Genomic DNA, 25,889 nt, shown 5'->3' on the forward strand with positions numbered 1-25,889 from the left:
TGGACACACACATAACAGCCTCCCCCCCCCACCACCACAACAATCGCCCACCAAATGTGGTGTTCTGCAATGAAACCTTTATAGCAGGTATAAATTAAAAGCAGCTGTTGTGGAAGCCATCAACCTACCCCAGTTCAGATGCAGCCGACTCATCTTATACCATCAATGGTGCCTTCTGAAGCTACCCTATTCTTTTATCCCATCATAGGTCCTCCCTGCTAATTTCCTTGTTTTTCTCTGGCTCTTTAATGTGCCCCTTTTCTGTGTAGATTCAATTAGGAAGGTCAGTATTTTATTTTATTAAAGTAAATTAAAAAAAACAAGATTTTCTCCCCATGGTTGGGTGTCTTGAGTTCCTCATAAGCTATCTGAAAATAAAGTAGTAAGTTCATGCCCTCACTCCCACTCAGTTGGCAAGAGCATAGTAGGACTTTGAACAGTGTGGTTCAGTTGTCTTCAGTCTTCCTGTCATCCTCGCTTTTGGCTTCCACCCTTTGTGTTTCCAAACTGCTTCGTTTTAGACCCTGTTACATGAATATCAGGATCTTGTGTTATTGTTTGCTCCTCATTGGCAAAGGGACTAAAAGAGGGGAGGTAGAATAACTCAAAGAGTAAAAGGTAAAATGGCTGACAGTTCATATGGTGCCTAAGAAACAACAAAATACCATTATTTAGTTTCTCATTAGCTTTTATGAACACCTTCTGAGTTTGTGGAATTAGTTGAACAAGTTGCAAATGATGCATGAAATTAAAATTTCCTGTTCACCTTATAGAACAATTCATGACTAGTACCGTTGTGCCTAATATTTGTTGTAATAGTCCTGGCCAAGTCAAGACTTAGAAACTTTGTAGCAAAGTTTTCTTGTGTGTGAGAGAGAGGGGGGGGAGGGAGGGAGAGGGAGAGAGGAGAATGATCACTAAAATGCAATTTAGTACAATGTAATATAAAATTATATCACATGGAATTTTACTCTGGTTATGTGTTTTATATGCTTTGGTTGAATCTGGAGATCCTATGAACTCTACTCAGGAAACACTTTTTTGGTGCAGGCAATTTTCTCTTATTTTCCTTTCTCTCTGCAGCCCTAAGTGATGGAAGAGACATTTGGTTAAGGTTTCATTTAAAGGCAAACTTACGTAAATCACACTTTCCTAAACAACATGTAAACTAAAACACAAGTATCCTTTGAAATGTGCTCATCTCTGGATTTTCCAGTGCAAGTTCTCTGGTCAAGGAACGTGTGCAAAAAATGCAAATATAGGGGCACAATGTGCTTAAAATGCATCTGTTAGTGAAAATAACATTGAAAAAAATGCATTATATTAGGTAAAATTGCTTTGCAAAAATATGTATATTAGGATTAAGTGGCACACAAAAATGTGTGTCTTTGGAGAAATTCGCTCTCAAGTAATTTGGTCCTGAGCTGTGTAGAAACTTACTGTATATATTAGTACCAACACCTTGAACTTGGCTTGGTAGCAGATTGGCAGCCAGTGCTATTCCTGAAAGCAAGGTGTTATATACTGGCTGTAGTTCCCCCCAAAAGCAGCCTAGGTGCCATGTTCTCCCCCGACAGCAGCCTCTGGACCAACCCCAAGGTGTGCATTGCAGGTTTGATGAAAGCATTCATTCACCATTACTGTTCTCTACTTACTGTATCAAATTGATACACAAAGGGAAGAGATGAAGGCCCCAGTGTGTAGGGAGTGTAGTGTGGTATTGTCTGAAATGGAATAGTGTGCGTAAAATAGAGGGAAATATTGCATGCTTTGGATTTTATTTTTTTTAGTGAGCTTTTTTTTTTGAAAAACTAATCAGGAAAAGGGAAATAAAGCATGAATGATGCTGTTTCAATATAGTAAGAGAACATCTGTTCAGTAACAAGATTAATATATCAAAATTTATTCTGATGGTGTATTCTGATAATAAAACAAATACTCAGAATACACAAGGCCTGATTAAGGGCAGATTTATAATTGTCCCCTGGTTATTATTATTATTATTATTATTATTATTATTAATTTATACCTCACCTTTTCCCCTGCCAGGACTCAAAGCAGCTTACAGAAAATAATAATAATAAGTACTAAAAACATGGAAAAATTATCACATGCGCGCACACGCACACACACACACACACATTCCTATGTTCTATTAAAACTATACAAATAATTACAATAAAAACAACATGGCACCAGCCCTTTCATCAAAAACAGTCTGTTCTCAAAAGCCTGTTGGAACAAGAAAGTCTTCACCTGCCCTGGGAAGGACAACAACAACAAAAACATGTTTGCAGACACAATGAACCGCTTGGCTCCAGTGTGGCACATTCTTCTGTTCCTGTGTAGGAAGAAAGTGTTGCCGTGTTGCCTAGGCAACTGGGAATGGTCAGTCTTGCAGGAAGAGAGCAAATGCTAAGCATTGCTCAGTTGACCTAAGCAGTGCGGGAAGTAACACAACCTTCCATATCTGGACACTCCAGTAGCAGAAATACACATTTAGAAAGCTGAGAATCACATACAATAATCTTGGTGGACACTAGCTGGCTCCTGTATTATAAAGACGGTTTGAAAAAGGAATTGGACAAATGCATACAGAAAAAGGAATCATGGCTGTGAACGTCATTGAAGGGGAACAGTAGTGGGGAAGGCTAGGCAGTGAAGGGATGCAGCCCATTTTTTACACAGGGCACTATAGCATCTTGTCTTGTCTAGATAAAGCTACCAGCCCTATATAGAAAGCACAACAGTAGTAAATGCAACTGGTTACAGAAATCTGACAGGAATGCCACAGCTACTATCCCTGCTGATAATTGAGCAGCAAATCTGGGCCCAGGAACGCTCCCAATGCTGCACACTTTATTCAGAGGTGGTTTCAAGGTAGCATAACCGGTTTGGCTGCACTGGGTGCTGCATTGCAGGGGGCGCCACAACAGTGCTGCAGAATGGAGTGCAAGAGGTGGAGTGCCCGTGCAAATGTTAGCGTTGCTGAAATTTGAGAGCCCAAAGTCCACCATTGCTTTTTAATTTATAGAAGCATAATGCCCCTCAGAACGGGAAGAAACAACAATTCTAGAGAACACTATCATTACAACCTCTGCCTCTTGTAGATTCAGCTTTCGTTTTAACTGTTCTTACTGGATTTCTTTCTCCACACAGCTCAGTTTTTAGGAAGTGAAATATCACTTCTCTTGTCCACCGTTAACATAATCCATGACACATTAACTATTACAATAATTAGCTGGGGACCAGATTCTCTGATAAAACCCCATCTACCCTTGATTAATTCAAGAACATTCAACTTTCATCATTGCACTTCCATTGTTTGTTCCTAAACTATAATGGGTTATTGACTTGGAGGTTTTCAGCCACTCAGCTAATTCATATTCCTTTGCAAGCAGACTCTTCTGTGCAAATATCCAGGCACTGTATGTTTTCATGATTAAAAATGTCAATTTTTATCTCCAGACCTGAATGGAATTTTAATAAGTGAAAGGTTAATAAATCTCCTCTTCAAATAACTTATCATAGTTTATGTTTGCTATGAGAATGAGATATATTTGTCCGAGATTAGCTTTCATTTAGGTTAGTATTTATTTGCCATTAGTAAAACTGTGTCAATATAATTTCAGTAAGTAAATCTATTATCTAAAAAATTACTGCCTTGAGTTCATGAACTAGTGCTATGCAGGTATTCAGTCCAGTGAAGGACCCAAATTCTTACAGTGTTTGGGATGGGCCTGAGTTATATTTATAAAATAATTCATAGCCAGAATCTACCTAACTGGTGTAGAATGAAATAAATTTAGATATAATACAAAAGATTGAATTCTTCAAAATAAAATTATTTCCACAATTATACTATTAAAATATCATAAAATGATTGCTGAGTGGAGTGACTGGGAGGGACAACCTATCTGAGGATCTTGTTCCAAAAAATGATGACAAAATAGCACCCTCTGCCACACCTTAGGGCAGCAGTCCAATTTAGGGCGGTGCAGGAGATGCCTATATTTCACACAACACTTTGTCCTCCAATGAAGAGAAAGGGCTGGAGGCTGGGGCTTAGAGAGGTGGCTGGGGATTCCAGCTGCTGGATCTGGCCCCTGAGGCAGCTGCCTCATTCTGTCAAATGGTAGAGCTGGACCTGCTTGGCTCCTCACTGAAATGTGGCTGCATTCCTAGAACTGAATGCTTATGGTGACAATTATTTACATCATGATTTAGCATTGTTCCCAAAGGCTTGTGGAAAAAAGACTTCTCTCCCCTCTGCCCAGTGCCATAACATCATTCCCATTGAACTGGGAGATTGAATAAAGAATGCTGATATCCTGAACTATAGGCACACATAAACACACTAATTTTCTATTGTGGAAAATTGTGGAAAATTGACAAAGATTTTGCTTGGATGAAAGACGTTGGCAGCTGAATGTGTATTTCTCTTGATGAGCTAAAGGATTCTTAAAGTTACATAAACATGATCATGCATGATGTGCAGAAAATACGAAACTAGTTCAGACTGTAAGAGTATTGTTCTCCAACATTTCAGACAAGGGTGTTTCATACTCCTACTTTGAGTTGCCAGGATTGAGTCTGGCACCATGTGCTTACAAAACATACCATGCTGTTCTATACTAAAGGAACAACTATACAAAATCTTCAGATGATATTAAACTTGAAGTAAATTTAAGGGGAAAGCTAATTTTATTACATTAATTATGAGGGGAAACGAAAGCTGCAACTGTTCCACAGTATGATTTCTAGGTGCTATACATTTCTCTCTGTGTGTGTGTGAAAATGTATATTGTGAACCTATCATTCAGAAAGCTTTCTTACGTGTTTATTAAACATTTCCATACATCTACAAAAGGAAGTCTATTATTCAGTAAATATTTTGCAGAGTTTCAAGGACTCAGTTTCAGAAGGAAGTCTGGGTGGCTAAGGTGCTGTCTTAGGCTCAGGTCAGCTACAAATTTTAGTTGGCATTCACCTGCTTCCAAAGATGATGGGTTGAACACTGACAAGTATTGACTGAGAGGTCCGGGGGCTCAGAAGGGCTCCTTACCAGATAAACCAAGCTTTGCCAACACTCACATACCTCCTTTGCTAGGCCTCTGGGCTGGTATTATAGTGGTGGGTCGGCAGAAAGAATAAATATTGCACGGTGTGTGTGTGTGTGTGTGCGGGGTGAAGAGTCATAGCCAGCACTATGCCAAGCCCCCCCCCCCCAAGTCTGGAGCCATCCCAGGCTATTTCTAAAGGCAGTATACTTTCCTCCTAATCAAAAATGGAAACCCGTCTGTATGTTGCAACATCAGTCTCTGACCTGAACAGCATATATATGGAGCTATTCAATATGATATGAACTTCTGCTAAAAATCCTTAAATAAAGCTCAAGTCTACATATAGTTCTTTTTTTTCATCTAGCATCCCATGGATTCCGAAAAGTAATCTAAATTAATTTGCTTAAGTAATAGGACACGCTAGGGCATGCAATGCTGGACTGTTATTGTGCAAGCCTGGGGTGCAATGAGAGGCAAGGAGTGAAGATAAATTGATTACTGTTTCATTAACATTTAACAAGCTGTGATCTAATTGAGTTACAAGAGCTTATTAACACCTTACAGGAAAAAGCATGTTTGTAATATACATTCAAATTGTTGTTTTACACTTTGGGCACCAAAAAGTAACATCTTAACAGGTATTTCCTGTTTTCATACAATATGGAATGTTATCATGGAGATAAAATAAGTACATAAGTGATGGCTGTGAACCTACAGAAGAAGAGGAAATTTCTTACAACAGAAATGTGAATGGCTTCATATTGTCTTTAGAAAGCATATAACAACAGAGGATCAGCTAGAGCAAAACTTTGTTTCATCCAAAGGGAAGAAGAATATCTGCTGTGACAGAAAAACCTGAAATAAATTTACCATTATCTGTTATGTCAAAATACAAATTTCTTTTCTGCTTTACAGAGTGACAGTTGGAAGGGAATCGGTGTTACAGAAGTCTAGGAAGGAAAAGACCTACACCCCCAAAGTCTCACAAGTTTGAATTTAGTTCTTCTGATTGTATTTTTAATTGGTTTAATTTGCTCCTGCAATTCATCACCACAGCTTTAGGTTAAAAGGCCACTGTGGACATAAAGTAGAGGGAGATGCTGGTTATTAGAGGAACTTACCATAATAGAAAACAGTCTCGAATGGATCCCAATACAATTTCTGGTAGTGCAGCTGAAGGTTTAGAGGTGCTGTGATGTATAAATAAATTTGGACAAGCAAGTTAAAAGCCCGGGGGAAAGAGAAGGCGGAAGAACAAAGGTTAAATGTTAGCAGGATTATGAATCTGGCCTCTTGGTGCAAAAGGAAATGTATGAGCAGTAGCAAAGCAAAATCATACTGCCAATCCACCTGTGGGGACAGGTCCAGATTAAAGAAACTGGATGTCCTGGGCTAGGAGACCTTGAGAGGCCCAAACTTAATAGCATCTTGTTATGAGAAACAAGACCTTGTTCTCTTCTTTATCTACTCATTGAAAGTACAGCGTTGCTAAGCATTGATAAAAACATTGTAAATCCAGCACTGGGGATACAAGATGATCTTATCCAGCATCCTTTCCCCCACAGTGGCCAACTAGATGCCTATGCAATGTTCAGAAGCAGGACATGAAAGGAACGCTGTGATCACTAAAAGTCAGCATGGGTTTCTGAAAAATAAGTCATGTCAGACCAATCTGATCTCATTTTTTGACAGGATTACAAGCCTGGTAGATGAAGGGAAAGCTGTGGATGTAGCCTATCTTGATTTCAGCAAGGCCTTTGACAAAGTGCCCCATGATATTCTTGTAAAGAAGCTGGTAAAATGTGGGCTAGACAATGCTACCATTCAGTGGATTTGTAACTGGCTGATTGACCGAACCCAAAGGGTACTCATTAATGGCTCCTTTTCATCTTGGAGAGAAGTGACTAGTGGGGTGCCACAGGGTTCTGCCTTGGGCCCAGTCTTATTCAACATCTTTATCAATGACTTGGATGATGGGCTTGAGGACATCCTGATCAAGTTTGAAGATGACACCAAATTAGGAGGGGTTGCTAATACCCCAGAGGACAGGATCACACTCCAAAATGACCTTAACAGATTAGAGAACTGGGCCAAAGCAAACAAGATGAATTTTAACAGGGATAAATGTGAAGTACTACACTTGGGCAAAAATATATATGAAAGGCACAAATACAGGATGGGTGACACTTGGCTTGAGAGCAGTACATGTGAAAAGGATCTAGGAGTCTTGGTAGACCATAAACTTGACATGAGTCAACAGTGTGATGCAGCAGCTAAAAAAGCCAATGCAATTCTGGGCTGCATCTGTATAGCATCTAGATCAAGGGAAGTAATAGTACCACTGTATTCTGCTCTGGTCAGACCTCACCTGGAATACTGTATCCAGTTCTGGGCACCACAGTTCAAGAAGAATACTGACAAGCTGGAACGTGTCCAGAGGAGGGCAACCAAAATGGTCAAAAGCCTGGAAACGATGCCTTATGAGGAATGGCTTAGGGATCTGGGTATGTTTAGCCTGGAGAAGAGAAGCTTAAGGTGTGATATGATAGCCATGTTCAAATATATTAAAGGATGTCATATAGAGGAGGGAGAAAGGTTGTTTTCTGCTGTTCCAGAGAAGCGGACACGGGGCAATGGATTCAAACTACAAGAAAGAAGATTCCACCTAAACATTAGGAAGAACTTCCTGACAGTAAGAGCTGTTCGACAGTGGAATTTGCTACCAAGGAGTGTGGTGGAGTCTCCTTCTTTGGAGGTCTTTAAGTGGAGGCTTGACAGCCATCTGTCAGGAATGCTTTGATGGTGTTTCCTGCTTGGCAGGGGGTTGGACTGGATGGCCCTTGTGGTCTCTTCCAACTCTAGGATTCTATGATTCTATAAACACAGTAACCCCCTCCTGCTGATGTTCCCCAGGATTTGTGTATCAGACACATACTGTCTCTGGTACTGGATATAGTTGAATAGAGCTATAATGCTACTAGTCACTGATAGCCTTGTCCCTGATAGGTTTCTTCCAGCTAGGGCAGCTAGTTAAGAGGCTAGCAAATCTTTTATTATTTGCACTGTTCCGTACAAGATGCTCAGTATGCATTTCATTGCCATCAGGTCTCCTTGTCTTGTCAGCACCAGTTGGATTAACTGAAAGGTTTTCTTTCTCTCTCTCCCCCCCTCAAATAATTCATTATCTTTACACATTTGCGCACCTGTTATTTGCTTTTCACAAAGTTATCTGTTTCATAAATATGTTAATGTTGTTATGCATTCAGCAGGACGTTGGCATCTGGCATTGTTTGACTTTCCTGGCAGATCAATATAGCTTCTGTCTCAGCAACTTCAGAATGACTTGCCCCATCAAGAAATCTAATACAGTCAAAGGTGAGCAGAATGCAATAAGAGATTTGGGATTTTTCATTTGACTTCTATTGAACATTATTACAGAAATCTTATCTCATTATGCAAATATAATACATACCGGATACATATTAGAAGCAAAACAAGCACTGTATAATGGACATCTGCCAGGAAGAGTAACTTTCCACTAGGACACCGGCAGTGCCTCCCTATTCAGAATTAAGTCTTTTGAAGCAAACAGAACTTAATCTCATGTAAATTTGAGTAGGGTTGTTACCTAAAATGTCAAATGTTTCATTATTTGAACTAAACCAGTCAAGGCAATGGCATGCTTTGATTTTTATCTCTAGGCAGTCATTAGGAACGCATCCTTCCTTTGTACATTAAAATTCACTATCCTAAATTCATGCCACTTCCTGTGGTGCTTTTAATACCTCCCAAAACCCATGGTAGATTACATATGGAATACTAACTGCTGAACAAGTCCTTCCCTAGAGGATTGGGAATCACAGAAAGGAGAAAAATGGTGTGTGTGTCTGTATGTGTGTGTGTGTGTGTGTGTGTGTGTGTGTGTGTGTGTGTGTGTATTCACACTTCCCCTCTCAATACATGTAAGAAGTGATGGGACTGTACAATTCGCAAAGAAAATTGCTTCTGCTTCTGACTGTTGAGTTTATTACATAGGAAAACAAGTTTATTACATAGGAAAACATGGGTCTAGCATATCCTTGTCTAGGTTTGAATACATAAACTTTTGTTTGCATGCCTCATCAGTGCTATTTTTCTAGAAAAAGAGGTGCTGGAACTGACCATGAATGCTTGTTCACTTATAACAGCAATGGGGCCCACTTGAGAGGTGCCGGAATTGAGTTCCAGTGAGTTCCAGCTGCAAAAAAATTCATGTGCCACATACCTTTGTATACATTTTGGTTCTAAAGTTGTAGGAAAGTGATTTTGTTCATTTGTTACTGCATAATGGAGATCTGTTCCTCACAAAGACTATAGCTGCTCCTAAAGAGGAGGCACTTTCTGGGGGTTTTTTCTGGAGAAGTCCCACAATTAAGCTCTGGGGCATGAAAGATGTGCCTGGGGAAAAATTGCTTCAAGCTAGAGATCCAAGGGGTAGTCATGGGGTCTATGTGTATGCAACTAATAAATGATAAATTGTTTCTTCACTGACACAGTGGCCTTTTCATACACAGGTTTGCCATATTTTAGAACAAGGTCTTTTCTTCTTAGCAGAAAGAGAAAGAACATGACAATCATTTTTGTGGCTATTGTGATTTGAGTATATAGTATCTACAGTAGCCATTGAAACCTTCCTGACTGCCATTTGTTTAATGGGAAATTATCTGTTCTATTGCCGAAGAAAAAGTAAGCCTTTTTTTTTGTCCTTCTTCTAAGGCTGGCCTGACAAATCTGATGATAACCTGACATTTTGTTTCCATTACAACTAACAAGATTTGAATGGTTTGATTTCCAGATCCTGTACGCACACTCTGCTGCTCTTCTTCTTCCCCGTTTTGTCTCCCTGACCTCCTGCCCCAGTTAATTATGTTTCTTTTTGATGTGTGCACCTCATCTTGCCATGCAATCTAATCAGTCTCTAGCTCCAGCAGCATTTAAATAGGTGGTGTTCATGTGGTGCCGAATGAAGTCCATCTTCATTTAGAATAATAAGAAAAGAGACTGCATCTTCTTACAAAATGGTGTGCATGAGCAAAGGCCAAGATGAAAGAATCATGGTTTCTTCTACAAAATAAAGCGGAGTGGGGAACATCTCACTCGGTCCTGGTCTAATCAGTCCTGCAAGGCTGTTTCTCCCAAAGCACTATCGGTCAACCCACCCATCGGCTGATATTGGTGGTGACATCAAGTGACAGACAGAAGGGGGGGGTTAATTCTGCATTGGCCACATTATCCTGTTCCCAGCAGAGAGCAAGTTCATGCAGCCAAGGCAGCAGGATTTAATTCCCACTCATCAGATGAGCAAGGATTAGAGCCCTTTGGAAAAGTACCTTTTGAAATAGCTTGCACAGAACAGCTTTCGCAAAGAGCCTTTTGCAAAGGCTTTAAGATTGCTTACAGCTTTTTTTAAGTCTCCCTCCTCCCCGTTTAAGTCCCCAATCTTGGAGGCTTAAAAGGGAAGTGTGGGGATATTTGGAAAATATTTTGTAAGTCATCTTCTGCTCCCCTTCTAAGCCTCCAAGAACAGTGATTAAAGGGGGAGCCTCACAAAGTATCTTGTCAGCCTTTTGCAAGACTTCTCCCTCCTCCTAAATCCCTAATCTCAGAGGTCCTACCATTCCCTTTTTAAGACTCTGAGGGTAGGTGCTTAAAAGGGGGACATGAGGTGACTTGCAAAGTGCAAAAGACTTTGACAGGTGGGCAACCCAATCCACTTGTTAATAATGTTTATGACATATTGACATCAAGTGCTTGACAGATGGGTAGCCTCACCCGCAAGTCAATGCAAGTATTTCTGCTTGTCAAACAGAACTCCCACCTATCGCCTCGCCCCATGCACACCCCATGTCCTCCCCAAATCTGCTGTAGAGAGTTTGGAGAACCCCCAGAACATATTTAGTGGGCATAGAATCCTAGAATTGTAGAGTTGGAAGGGGCCTGTGAATCATACAGTCCAGCCTCCTACAATGAAGGAATACGCAGAGAGTGCTACTCTCCTTTGAATCCAAAAAGTTCCCTGCATTTATTATGTCTTTAAGAAGCACTTTAATCAACTTTGGAATCTTTGCCACAAGAGTTTTTACCAATACTAAGATTTGCCCTCTTTTACCCAATTGTTTGCTCAAAAAGAAAGTTGTCAAGCCTGAGGGCCCTCCAACTACCACAATTTCAACTTCTTTGGCCACAGATCTAATCAGTTGGACTGATGCCCACCTTCCCCTACTGACGAAGGCCACCCATCTGGAGAACTCCATAGAGCATGAATTACTTTTATCTTTCTCTCACCTGCCAAAACCTGATAACGGACAGACTGGATGAGTTACTACTCTGTCTCCGTAACTCAGAAGATCATGCTCAGATAAATAAGACGAACTCCTCCCCTAATCTAGATTGGAATATGGGGCATGAAGTCACCCCGATGATGTCTGAAGCTACAGGGAGGGAAGTTCTATTGCATGAGCAGAAATCTCCATGCTGCTGGAATACATTACTTGTATACCAAATAATAATAATAATAAGTTCTATCCAGCTATGTTCTATTCAGAGTAGAGCCATTGAAGTTAATTAACATAAATTGGTTATGTTCATTAATGTCAATGAGTCTAATCTGAGTAGGACTAGGACGGGATACAACCCAATAAGAGTCTCTTAGAAAGTTGTGATCCTGCTCTGCTCATAGCATGAGATCCCACTATCCTCTAAGATAAGATACCTCCCCCCTGCTTAACTGTAAAGAAATGTAGTAGGATGTTCAGTAATGAGATGTAAGGCCTCTCTTTTAGTAGTATTTCTTTCCCTTGAAGATGAAACCAGCTGCAAGCTGTACTGCTGTATTCATTCCTTGTAGTCAGAACACTAAAGCATTGTAATAGCACCACTGAAGGTCAACGTTACAGTTTGGGAAATCCTGCTTGGGAAATCAGCTGCAGAATATGGAAGTGAAGGGCAAAGCAGGATTGTGAGATCCCAGTACAGTGGTGAGAAAAACCGAAGAACAGCATCGACTCTGGAGTTTCCTATAGTGACAAATGAAGTAAGGAAGAGGTAATAGAATATCCAGTGTCAGTTCCCATGGGTATTTTGTTCCATGTGAAGTAGCAGCAAGGATTTGTGGGGTGTTTTTGTTGTTGTTGTTTATTAAGAAAAGAGGGGAAAGAGTGGAATACACCCCAGGGACCTCATATTTAAGGTAAGACACAAATCCACCAAACATTATTCCCTGAAAATCTCTGAATATCCTACTTTCATGGGGAAGAAACGGCCCCATAAAAGAATATATACAATATTCACCACAACTGAACATGGTTTTTTTTTTTGGGTGCCATCTTTTGCATAGTCCTGCAGTGGCTTTTGACTGACAGAATAATCACCAAGGGCTGTGATTAGAATTCCTGATATGCAGACAAGAATCATCTCAGGATAAGAATGCTGAAATAAAATGCCTTCAATTTTGATTGTACCACCACTTCCAAAACAGTGGAAGGAAACATACGAACTCTCCTAAACACTCTGTGCAAGTCCGGCTCCTCGCCAACTTTTATTTCTAAATGTTCCTTTTGGTGTTATAAAATGTTTGCACAATGTCCCAGCTCATTCAAATGTAGAGGGCTGCTAATTATATGCTTGGCTTCTGTCTTGTGCATGTGGAAACCCCTATTTATTAACTTACTAGGTCAGGGCTCATCTCTGCATGATGTTGAAGTTAAATAGGTTCTCAAATTGCTTTCTGTAAATAACACTCATTAACCTTGCCACCCTGAGAACACTTTCAATTTAGGATGCTGTCCAGGCAAGGGAGCCTGCATTTTTAATCCTCCTGTTGAATATTCACTGTCTTCTGTCTTTCTATTAGCAATGCTACTCACAAATGCCACAAACCATATAGATTTACCGGTAATAGATGTGACAGATGATTCTCCTTTTTGGAGTAGGCTCCAACATACATCCTAGGACCTTGAAATAGCAATGTGGTAGATTATAGGAAAGGCAGCCCCCCTAAAAGTGGATAAAATGAAACATAGTAGGATATATTCTCCTCTCATACAAAATGACCCCCTCTCGCCACACTTTGCCTGCTTGCGTTCTGGCATGATCACACAGCCCCAGGACAGGCTTTACCTCCACTGTTGGATGCAGAATGTCTTGGAATACCAGTTGTTGGGAGCCACAGATCTGACAGCTGCTGTTGCATCAGGTCCCCACAGGCTTCCCACAGGCATGTGGTTGGCCACTGTGAGAACAGGATGCTGTACTAGATGGGTTATTGTCCTGATCCAGCAGGGCTCTTCTATGTTATTATGGACAATAAGGCATTTAATAAATGCTCTAAATAAAAGAATTTGGAGTTCCATAGAAATCCAAATTTGTACATTCTAGAGAGCTGGAAGACCAGATACAAAAGAGGGCAAGAAAATCTGGACCTGCCTAAATTAAAGGAACTAAAATAATTCAGGGTGCTTCCAAACTGTTGGTGTTTTCAGGTGGGATTCAGTCACCTACCTTTAAGTTCAGGTTATGCAATTAAAGTGTGCTTGGCTCTCTTGAGCCATTTCCTCCCCAAAATCAGACTATATGCAAGACGGGAAGTGATGGCAAAATGAACTAGGAAGAGTGGGGCTATAATACTTGCTTGACACAACATCAGAATTAATTTGCTTGACACAAATCAGAATTAATTTCAATAAACAGCTGATGCCCTCTAACTGTTGTAGAGAGATGTTTGGAAAAGAGATTCTTACGCTCTCATAGCAGAGTTAATGGCGATTGTTCCATGCACATTAAAACCTGGTTAGTTTTACACCTGCCTTTATCCAGCTTTAAACAAACATTCCCCATGAAAATACTTAGGCTAGAATAAATTGCAGACACATAGCTTTGCAAATTAGTGAATGTTTCACTCACATAGTTAACAGAAGTTGAAGCAAACAAATCTTCATCTGTTGACAGAAAGATGAAAAAGGTCCCAAATGACTTAAAAGAAAAGAACTTGTTTTCCTTACAAAAATGATTATACAGTCTTTGGGTTAGCAAATATGCAGACGGTAAACCCCACCTTTTGGAGAGAATCAGTACACTTGGTTTTTCTTGCAGTTGGGAGCCATAGCTTCATGGCACCTTGCTTGTTCCAGGAAGCAAGAAGACAAAGGGGGGGGGGGAAGAGATGCAGCAGAGGCTGTTGAGAGCCTGCTAAGCCATGCCCACACTGGCACCTTGAGATCAGGGGACAAGTTAACCCTTTCAGGCACAGACGTGTGAGTCAGTAACTGTATATTACAACACTGACTTCCCTGTAAACTTGGTGCAAAGAAATCAGGATGAATATTAAATAAACAGGTCATCTGGAAGCAAGCTACTTTCTTTCTGGTCACACTCTACAAAGCAGCACATCTGAAGATTTTAGATACTAAACTCATTGGAAATATCAACTCTGTAGCTGTAGCAGTTTTGTTGTTACTGATGATTTATTTCTATTCTGCCTTTTCTCCAAGGAGCTCAGGGTGTGTTCTTGCTTTAAGTTTGATAAATTTAGTTTTAATAATTAGAGAATTGTTGTTTTTATGTTTGTATGTGGGAGGGAGAAGGCAGGGTATAAATTTTTTAAAAATAAGTAAATGAATAATACATAACACCTCATTAAATTATCACAACAACCGTATGAGGTTAGGCTGTGAGAGATACATACTGGTTTCAAGTTAACCCTGTGAACTCATAGGTTTGTGGGGGGTGGTTGAGGTGGGGCCTCCCCAGTCCTAATACTGTGGAATCCTGGTGCTTACATAGGGTCAGTTCTTCAATCAGCTGGTCAGAATAGCAGCCTTTTTTGCCTGCCAAATGGCCTGAGATCCAAAAGTGCAACCATGTTGTTTATACCATTGTATATGAAAATGATTTTTGGTTTTAATTTATGTGTACAGGTTTGCATTTTCTGGGGAGGGAATTTCCCCCCAGCTAAATAATTTCGTTTTAGTTCCCCTAGCAAAGTGCAGAAATAAATATTGTGTTTAGCTATTTTGTTCAGTTCCACAGATGCCAACAATGTTTTCTGATGCATGGCAAAAATCTCAGATTGTTTATTGCATTAGCAATTTAAAGCATCCCAAAATATAGGTAGATCTCTGGAAACTAGAGTGAAGACACTGAAGCTCAAAGTTACACTGAATTGGTCCTGTTTCTTTAATTCTTTACTACTACCTTTTCACCATGCAAATATACCCAGTTTCTTAAGCAATTCATCTTATGCTATAGAAAAACAGAGGACATTTTTTTTTTTACATCAAATACAATAACTCAACTGCAGTGGAAGTCTTCTTCAGATGTACACCACATTAATCCCAAGCAAGCCTTTTTGATGCAGCAGTTTATGTGATTCATTAATTCTTATACTGTCTGTCTTAAAAATGTGCATCCTTGAGACATAAAATATATGTTGCATCTTCATTCTTTACAATCTGCAGGAAGCCTATCATCTTGGTATGCATTACTTTAAAGTAGCATAAAATACATGACAGCTCCCTGAAACCCTGTTGGTTTTAGTAGTTTTCAGGGCATGCTCCCATCAAAGCTGTATCAAAGTACTATGCTAACTTTGGGTGCAACCCACAACCATAAAAATAAACGGGATTTTGCTTTTTAGATGCAGATGGCAATGTTCAAACTTCAGGATTCCATTCCTCTCTAAAGATGCATGATTTCTTTCTTAGCAATCTTGTTTGGTTATGGAGATTGGGGTTAGAATGTGCAATTGTGTGAAACACATTATTATTATTATTAATATCATCATCATCATCATCAAAATTTGTATACTTCCTTATACCCACAGGTCTCAGGGTGGTTCACAACATAAAATCACAATATAAAAACACAAAATACGTAATAAAAATAAAAACAACCCAATAATCCCTCCGTCTGTTGGTGAATGCATTTTAACAGCATTGAAAATCATACACATTTACAGGTATCCGTTTCATGAATGCAACCCAGGATAAGAAGAGCAAAGAACAGAAACCAAAGCAGTGGTACCAGGTTTTTATTTTTTATCAGTTTCATTTACTCAAGAGCATTTGTTCATAGAGCACATGCACTCATGCTTTGCAAGGATATAGTTACCAGAGACAGTTGCTCTATCTAACCTGATGGTTAGTGCAGTAGCCAACAGGGATGGGTAGAGTCGGGCAATCTTGGAAGCATCACATTGCTCCTTGGGGTGCTCCAGAGGTTCTAATCTCAAAATGGCTCTGCCCCCCCAAATTTTAATACTTTGCTCAGTCTCTTGATATATGACAAGTAGACTGGCATGTTGATTGCAGACATTATTTTGGACTCTGTGCTCCTTTCATCAATACAAGGACAGAGGCCATCATCTCTGATATGCATTATTGTGGAGGAGAATAATCAGAGTGCCTCTAAACAAGAGGACATAGGTGTACTGAAATGTATCACTTCTTTTCCTGGAAGTCCTGTTTATCTGAGGAAGCTATCAACCATAGGAACCTGCTTTGCATCTTCAGCAATCTTGCAGAGCTTACCTGTATCCCAAATATTTACCCATCCCTGGCATTCATACAGTTTCTCATTCATTACATAAAAATAGGTACTGTACATGAATACAGGAGTATTCACAAAATCTTCAGAGACACATTTTACAAAGCAGAATTTAAGCTATTACAGTGTGTGACAACTGTAGTGCACTGAATGTTGCCTCCAAAGATAGGGGCACCTAGCAATCACGTCATGTGCCACTGTTGTGCTATTTCTCCTCCAAACTTGAGTAAAAAAGTGCTGCAGTGCTTAAGTTGCTATAATCATCAAGTGACATCACAAGCTAAGGCTAGCTCATGGAAGCTTACAACTCTCTGTTCTCAGGGCTAACCCATCAATCTGAGCAACTTATTCCCATCATCATCATCATCATCATCATCATCATCACCATCATATTCTTTGTGCCATTCTTGACTAGCAAGGTAAAAAAAAAAAGTTAAAGGATCTCTGGACAGTTAAGTCCAGTCAAAGGCTGTCGCGGTCACTCTCTCAGACCTGAGCAGCACCCCCGGACGTTTAACGGTCTATTGGTAACTGCCCCAACGACATATGGTATAACCGCTGCCACCAGCCAGTATTCACTCTGGCAATGAATAACTCACTTCAGATTCAGATGTTGGTAAAATAAAACATAAGTTTCTTTATTGTGTGTACAAAGCGTAATGGTTTCAATTGACTTGGTAAAACGTTTAATATAACTGTATGGTTATTCAGATAAGTATATATCAACTCTCTACCTAGTATTCCAATAACTATCCCTAATGCCTCCTGTTTATTATTCACTCTGCTCTAGCTCTGATCATAGGCTCTATCTCCCTCTCTCTATCCTTCCCTAACTCAACTCAACTGTCCCACTTCTAACCTCTAACTGCCTTTTCTATCCTCTCTAACTGCCATCCTTCCACACTCTATTTGCCTGGAGAGCTCCCATTGGTCAAGCTCCTCCCTGCCAAATTAACCCTTGGAGAACCTTTAGGGGTGAACGCCACAAAGGCGACTATGGGGTTGCCATGCTCATCTCACTTTTCAGACCAAGGAAGCCAGCGTTTGTCCACAGACAGCTTTCCGGGTCATGTGGCCAGCATGACTAAATCACTTCTGACACAACGGGACACTGTGATGAGTGCCAGAATGCATGGAAACGCCGTTTACCTTCCTGTTGCAGTGGTACCTATTTATCTGGTTGCACTGGTGTGCTTTCGAACTGCTAGGTTGGCAGAAGCAGGAGCAGAGCAATGGGAGCTCATCCCATCACACAGATTGAATCACCGACATTCTGATCAGCAAGCCCAAGAGACTCAGTGGTTTAGACCACAGCGCCACCCACTCTAACCCCTCTTGAGTAGCACCCTACCACTGGCCCCTTGACCCCTGATCTTCTTGGCCTAGCCTTGACCTTGCCTGTTTGGACTATATCTTGTCTCAGCATCTCACAATCCAAAGCTGATCTCTGCTGTGGCCTGAAAGTAAATGTGTAACTGGGACACAACAGTAATTCCAAATGAACGAGTACAATACAGAACCTCTTGACCACTGGAGAATCCTGATGCAATGACATGTGTTGTTTCAAATCCACATTCACTAGCAGTGTGTATAGCAGTGAAAGCAAATGTGGGGAAGACTGTTGTGATGTGCTCTGTCAGACCTTTCTGCCCCACCTCCCTCATCCATTCCACATTCCTTGTCTAATTATGTCTCACCTTTCCCCCTAGTCCATTTTCAGCCTGATGTAGATAGGAAGTTCTTAGGCTGGGAGCTGTGTCACCTCAAAGCCCTTGGCACACAGTTGACACTAAATAAATGTTAAAAATAGTAATAATATATTTGCCTGCAGAACATGGTCCAGAACAGAGTCTTGTAATCTGGCTCTGGCTTCACCTGCTTTCCTGCTTAGCCATACAGGAATAAGCAGAATTAAGTCCCTGTTTTTGTTCTTGGCAACATTATCTCTTGCTAAATGCAGTTGGCTCAGAAACATCCACTGGGTTGTTGCTTACCCGACAGGAAAGGAATATTTTGGACCTCATGCTATTTCAGCAGTACTGGCCACAGTTGGACAGCCTCTTCCTTAAGTGTATTGATGACGACATTGTGGAGCAACTCCTCCAGCCTGATAAAGGATGAGTGCAAATTACTGTATGTAAATCATTGATGAATCTTCCAAAAGGTCATCCTGTCTTCAATTTACTGTCTTCCGATTATCTCATTTGCAACATTTGACCTTGCCTAGCTATTAGTTTTTATATCTGCTCACAGGAAAATGCCAATATAGCAGAAAACGAAGATAAATGCATGCCTAGACATACACATATGTATGTTTTATTATTATTATTCAGGACCATATCATCTCCAGAATGTATCCTTGGGCTTTCAAACAGCTTTCATCTTAGTACCTGGTGAGGCAGTGCCTTTGATGTTGGGGCATTTAAGATTTATTCAATTTGGTCTCAAGATTCAATGGTCTCAATATTGCTTCACATCCTAGGATGTATGCAGTCTTTAAATAAAAGAAAATCCAATAACTCTATTTTAAAAAAAACTTTTAATGCAAATTCACACAATCTTTTCCTACCTCCCTTTAAAAAAAAGCTTCTTTTTCTATTTGGGAGGAAAGGGTTCAGCAAACTTTTGTGAATGAAAACCCTCAAATGATTTGTGCCATATTAGAAAAGACTTCTGCTGCTGGTCATAAACTGTCTTATGAGGTCCTTACTTTCTCCTCTCCTCTCCCACCTGCAAATACCCCCTCCCCCCCCCCAAATATTCCCCCAGGGCAGATTCTGAGGCACATGGTAGGACTGCAAGCAGCAGAAGAGGAAGAGGATGTTCCATTGCACATGTGAAAGTTTGTTGTGGAAATGGAACTGCAGTGTTAGATGTAACCTATAGTATAAGCCAAGAAAGTATGGGGAGTCAATCATAGATTGAAAATGATAGGAGGGTTTCTGGTTTGGAAGTGTGAATAAATCTCTTCCTTCTGCATGCAATATTTTCCCAAAGAATTTAATGAATGGACATCCACTTTAGTTGATCTATATGATCAGCAGAACAATAAAAAAAACCAACTTTTTGCTAAAATGTGCCTCTACAATTTGCAGAAGGGAAAATGCTAAGAAAAGGTTTGGCCCTTTCTGAGTCCAGCGGTTCTGATCTGAATCTTCAGCCCCTGCAATGCTGCTGTTTGCTAAAATTCAAGAGAGCCAAACATTTATTTCCATTGTTGCATCCAGTTAGGGTAACAGCCATTGTCCACTGAGAGATCCTTGCTTACTAATCATAAGCATACCATACACGGTGGATAATGTAGTCAAGGAAGAAGCAGAAAGTCCTTGTTGCCTTTTAACAATCGCCTATTTGAAGGGGGGAGCTGTTTTTGTTCTTGCAGCCTAAAGCTCCCACAGAAGCACAGCATAATTTGCTACAATCCATTTTGAAATATTTTGATCTTTCTACACATTTCCCCAAAGAGAAAGGGGAAGCCTTTTCTCTCTTTTTTGCAAGCTAATCTCTCTAGACGCGAAGAAGCAAAACTACTTACATGGGATTTGACTTTCAAAGAAGCACGATGAACCATTTGCAGTTAACATGGACCTCAGTAGATCAGTAGCATCTCAGCACTTTTGAAAAACCAAGCCTTTCATTTATTTTACAAGGTCACAGACTTGTTTATGACTACTTAAGGCCAAACTAGATGCATGCTTTGTACATAGCAAGGCAGCTAAATATCTTGTTTATCCTTAAATAAGTACAGGTGCAGGAAAAGCTCACTGCAAAGGCAGCTCATGGAGAGACGAACCTTATCTCTTCACTCTCCCACTTACAGGGATGGTGGAGAAATTTGGCTTGCATCCACACTAATTTACCCTTCTCTAAACGACACCATTCATAGCTACACCCCTCCCCAGGATCCTCTCCCTCCTCCCCATTGTCCCACCAGTTCATGAGGCAATAATTTTGCCAGTACAAGCACTGCCTGATTTGCGCTGGGGTTGCGCTCCCACATCATGTGCAAATGTCCACCCCTTGTCGTCTGGGCAGCCCAGGACCTCCATACACACTAGCAGTTTTATTTCACCCCTGGTGAAGTGCTTCTTGGACAAAAAGAGGAAAAACTGATCGGGAAATGGCTTTTTTTGTTGAGTGCTTCTATACCTAAGAAACAGCATGACAGGAAATACAGACCTGATCTGTGGAAAAGTGGACAAAGACAGATTGCCATGTTCAGCATTGTTGATAATAGGGAGGGGATCACACACTGATGTGACTCGAGATAAGGACATTGGTTGAAAATGCGGCTCTTTAATCCTTGTTTGATATACTGCTTCCCTGCAAAAAGCAATCATGTTGGGGTCTCTATTACACAGGCATTTCATGTCAGCCTTCATATCTCAGAGGCAATATTTTTCCTACTCTTCCCACAGGTTTCTCTTTTGTGTGTATGCGCAGAAACTGACTCATACAAATTTAATATTATATAAATAATCATAAATCTAGTCACTATATGTACACTACTTAGAGATGTTTACACATTCAGCCGAACGGTTCTGGCTGCACTAGGGTTATCACAGTTTCAGTTGCTATTAATAGGCATGGCATCACTTGAGGATTAATTGCCTATTAAATGCAATTGTTCTAAGGAGCAGTTGAAATTTTATGCTAATCAGTAACTTGATTATTGTCATTTGTCACAGCATGAGTGATGTCTTTTGTCTTAGGAAAACTGAGGTTAAGCTTGGACTTGGCAGGAAACAGGCCAAATTTTCTTTCATACGGTATTCACACACCATCTTTCTTCATCACCCCAAGACTCAGTGTCCCCAAGTGTTGTGTGAAATCTTTAGATAGATTCTCTGACCCACAGTGCTCTTGTGAATAGTAAGCAAGGGCATCCCAAGGGGTTGGCTAGGTTGTGCCCCACCAAGGATGAAGGCCATGTCTCTCTATTCTGGCATGGAGTGGCTAGGAGACAATCTGCCTGCCCTTTCAGACGCTTCCAAGGCCTCTCCTCTGCTGCTCTGGGTGGCTGGACAAGATGCACAGATGCCTCTGGGCACTTCAGCAGAGGAACTGGTTGCTGGCATGGGCTGTTGAAGGAGCCCTCCCAGTCAGCCAGGGGCATTATTAGAAGGGTGAGTGGAGCACCCTGTGGGGTTTAGAGGGAAGAAAGACAGAAAGGCTGGACAAGAGTTGCAGGAGGAGGAGGAGGAAAAAGGGAGGGGAGGAGGAGGCAGAAGGGAAAGCAGTGAGCAGAGCGATGGAAGCAGGCAGGCAGGCAGATGGACCAATGGAGGAGGAAGATGAGCAGGGAGGCAGGAAGGTGGAGGAGAGCAGACCCTCAATGACTGCAGAGGAAGTCATTGGAGAAGCGTGAAAGTTGACAAAAAGCAAATAATTTGTTTATCTTTAAAGCAACCTTTTTGAGTTTCTGGTCCATGGTCTCTCCCAGCTGCGGAGGCGTCGATACAGCTCCTTACCAAGGGAGCCCAGGTGCACATTTGCTGGTAAGCCTCTGGAAAATATGTTGTTTCTGAGGGTGAGAGCACAATGCATTTGGAGACACTCCTTCAGAATAAAAATATCTGCACTAATTGATGAAAGAGAGCCGGGGGTGGCCACTCACATTCATAGCGCAAGGAACTCCACAATCATACAAGGCCTCATCTCGTCACCATCATCAGTTGTATGCAGGATAAACCTAAAGTGTATTTCCTCAGAAGTTTAAGATGTCTTAATCCTTAGTAAGTGTGCATAAGACTAAAACCTAAATCACTAGCAAAAGTTACTTAAATTACTACAGGGGTGGTGGTGCTATTTTTACTATTTGATTAGGTTGCATTATAGGGCTGCCATATTTTAAATGGCAAAAAAGAGGAAGCATTTGCCAACTGCTACTTTTAACTATGGATCTCTTTAATGAATCTACCCATGAAAAAGAGGATGTGTCCTGGAAAAGGAGGACATATGGCAACCTAAAAAACTTCTAAAGCCCTAGAAAGAACTTACGCGAGATTCACAAAAATGTATGGTATCCCAAATCAAATGTGATTGGTAAATTAGAAAGTGAAAGACAGACACATTTTAAAATATTGCAGCTACTCTTCAACAATGCAGAGGTCTGGTAAGAGTAATTTCTCTCCGTATCATTTGTTGCCAACTAGAGAAAAATAAAAATGTCAGCAGAATCACTTTACTTTTATGCAATATCTACAATGTAGACATTTCCAGACATCTGTCAGAGAAATGTTACTGCAGAAGCAGAAGCAATACCATAAGCCAATGCAGAAAAGCCATCTACATTGCTGTCCTATTCATGTTTATTATGAAGTAAATCCTCTTAAGTTTAAGTGGGCTTTTCCCAGTTCCCTAGGAATAAGACCCATTGAATTCAATGGGACTTTCTTCTGAATAGACATGTTTAGTAGAGCTGTACTGTTAGACAGGAATAATCTACATTTCAATCACATAAATTTATGGACTCAGATCATGAGCAGGAGCTCTTTCTAAATCCTGAAGGATAATTTGTTTAGTCCTTTAATGTACCTCTTGCCTATACATGTCTACTTTGAAGTAAATCCCAGTGACTTCAATGGGACTTGCTTCTGGGAAGTATGTATAGGATTGTGACCTTAATCAAGCTAATTTAGATGACTCCATGCTGCAATTGGATTTATTCCATTTAATCAAGCTAAATTAGAGTTTTGTTTCTACAGTGTAATTCTACATTATAATTCTTACAACTGCACTATCACTTCTTCTGATTACAAGCAACATGCCCCTCTTTAGCATGTAAGGAAAATAATACATTGAAAAGTTGGACACTGATTACATTTATATCCTGCTCCTCTTCCATCTTGAAACTCCAAGGTGGTATTCCTGTGATTCCTAGGTGATCACTGACCAGACACAGATATACTTAGTTTCACCAAGGGGAATGATTCACGTGTGTTCAGATGATACCTGACATTTTAGATATCTGAACTTAATACATAGATTTAGAGGTAGGTGGGGTTAGCCTAACTTTATTTTCTTCACGTCCATACAAGCAACATGCAAAGAGGCTAACCCCTGGTCATGTTGGAGCAGTAGTCAATGTGGTCTATCCTTGTATTCTCCCAGTGCAGTAGTTAACAGGATCAGATCATTATGAATTAGTGGTTTATTAAATCTGTTTTTATAGGTAGCTGAAGCAATATTGCCTTACACTACACGCGTGCATTGTAAGTCATGACAAGTCTCTATGCAATTCAATTAATTTGCAGTTTTGGCATCAGTGCACTATTTGTGTAGCTCATGTTCCAGTGCATATTCATATTATTACAAAAAAGAGAAAGATTTCAGTTCCCAAATTTGTTTACTCTTTTATACTTAGCTTCAGTTCAGCTTTTATACAACAAATAGTGCTGACAGTTCCAAAAGAAAATCACTTGTTGGCAGATAAATATGATTTCACAGCAAGCTGGCCAGGTTGTTTTTATAATGGCATGCTTACAGAGCTAGGCCAAAAAATTAATGGCAATGAGAAGTGGAAAATTCAAAGGGATATGCATCATGATAGAGTGCAGCTTTAAGAACTACTATTTTAGCCTTTTGATTTCCTGCCCTGCTCACATCTAGCACATTGCAACTGACTTTGAATGTGGCTACTGCAACATTCATTTACGTACAAGTGAAGGGAAAATATGCCCCAAATCAATCCTGAAAATAGAGTAATTTACTACATTTTGAGCATTTTGATTTAAAGTGTTTGTAAATTGTGAATACTTCATCTAGAAAATACATTGCTTCCAGGGGGATAACTATATACAGTGGTACCTCGGGTTACAAACACTTTGGGTTACAGATTCAGCTAACCTGGAAGTAGTACCTCAAGTTAAGAACTTTGCCTCAGGATGAGAACGGAAATTGCGCGGCAGCGGGAGGTCCCATTAGCTAAAGTGGTATCTCAGGTTAAGAACAGTTTCAGGTTAAAAATGTACCTCCAGAACGAATTAAGTTCGCAACCAGAGGTACCACTGTATGTGTATATATAAAGCAATATACGGTACAATCAAATAACAACAACAAAAAGCAGGTGTAAAACTATAAAAGCAGCACAGCAGAATAAAACCAGATTCAACCAAGGTTCTAAAAGCCCTGGGTAATAAACCAGCCATTGCTTATTCAAAGGTACTCTGTCACAACTGAGAGTGACCTCTCAACGAAAGCCATCCACTTGATTTCTCAAGGTGCGATATTAGGAGAAGTTCCTCTAAGTAGGACTTAACAAGCAGGCAGGTCAATGTTGGAGAAGGAGATCTTGAAGTACCTGGCTCCCAAGATTGGTGATTTAGTTCAAGTGCATTGCTTAGAGAAGGTGTGCGGAACAAATTTCATCATGCCTGACCATTGACTATGCAGGCTGGTAGGAGATGGAGTCCAGCAACTTGAAGAGACACAGGTTTCTCACCCTTGGCTTAGAAGGACAGACTGACCAGTTTACTGTTATACAGTAAAGGGCCATAGGTTATACCAGGTTAAATTATGTTCTGCTTAGATACTGGGTTTGTCAGGATAATATGTTTTGAATATCCTACTCAAGTGCATTCTGACCATTCATTAGAGAACAAAGTCAGCAAATTTTGGCATATATGTTATGCTTTCTTGTTGACTAATCTCATCAAATTTTGGTGTCCTTAGTAATTTTTTTCATCCAGTCTTTGTGTGTGTGTGTGTGTGTGTGTGTGTGTGTGTGATTTACAACTGAAAATACAATATAATTTAAGAATAAGGGAATAGTTTTGTGTGATGCAGTTTACAGCTATGCAGCACTGGGTTTGCATGATCTTACTGTTATTCATACAGAGGCATTTTATTTCAGGATTTCTTAAAACGTCTTTGTTTAATGTAGCTGTAAAAATATGCTTAGAAGGCAATTACTCATTCTTTGTAATTGGGAACATGGGGCTAAAGGGCATCCTGGTGTCAAATGCAGCAGCATCAAGCAATCAAATGACTGAAGATCTACTATGATGTTATGCTAAATAACAACAAAACACCTTCGTTATTACTAGGAAGAGCTTATTCACAGATGATCTGAGAAGTTGGTAATGCATAGTAGGACTTAGTAAAAATAATACATGGGGGGGGGGCTATCCCAGGCACATTGAATCTATACATGATTGGGTCCAAAAGCTGACAGAATACTGTATGCTGAACTATATGGTTTATCAGAGAAAGTAAAGAATAAACCAAAATAGGATTTTGTTTCAA

The sequence above is a fragment of the Lacerta agilis genome, chromosome 7, assembly GCF_009819535.1.
Source record: "Lacerta agilis isolate rLacAgi1 chromosome 7, rLacAgi1.pri, whole genome shotgun sequence".
NCBI classification, from domain to species: domain Eukaryota; kingdom Metazoa; phylum Chordata; class Lepidosauria; order Squamata; family Lacertidae; genus Lacerta; species Lacerta agilis.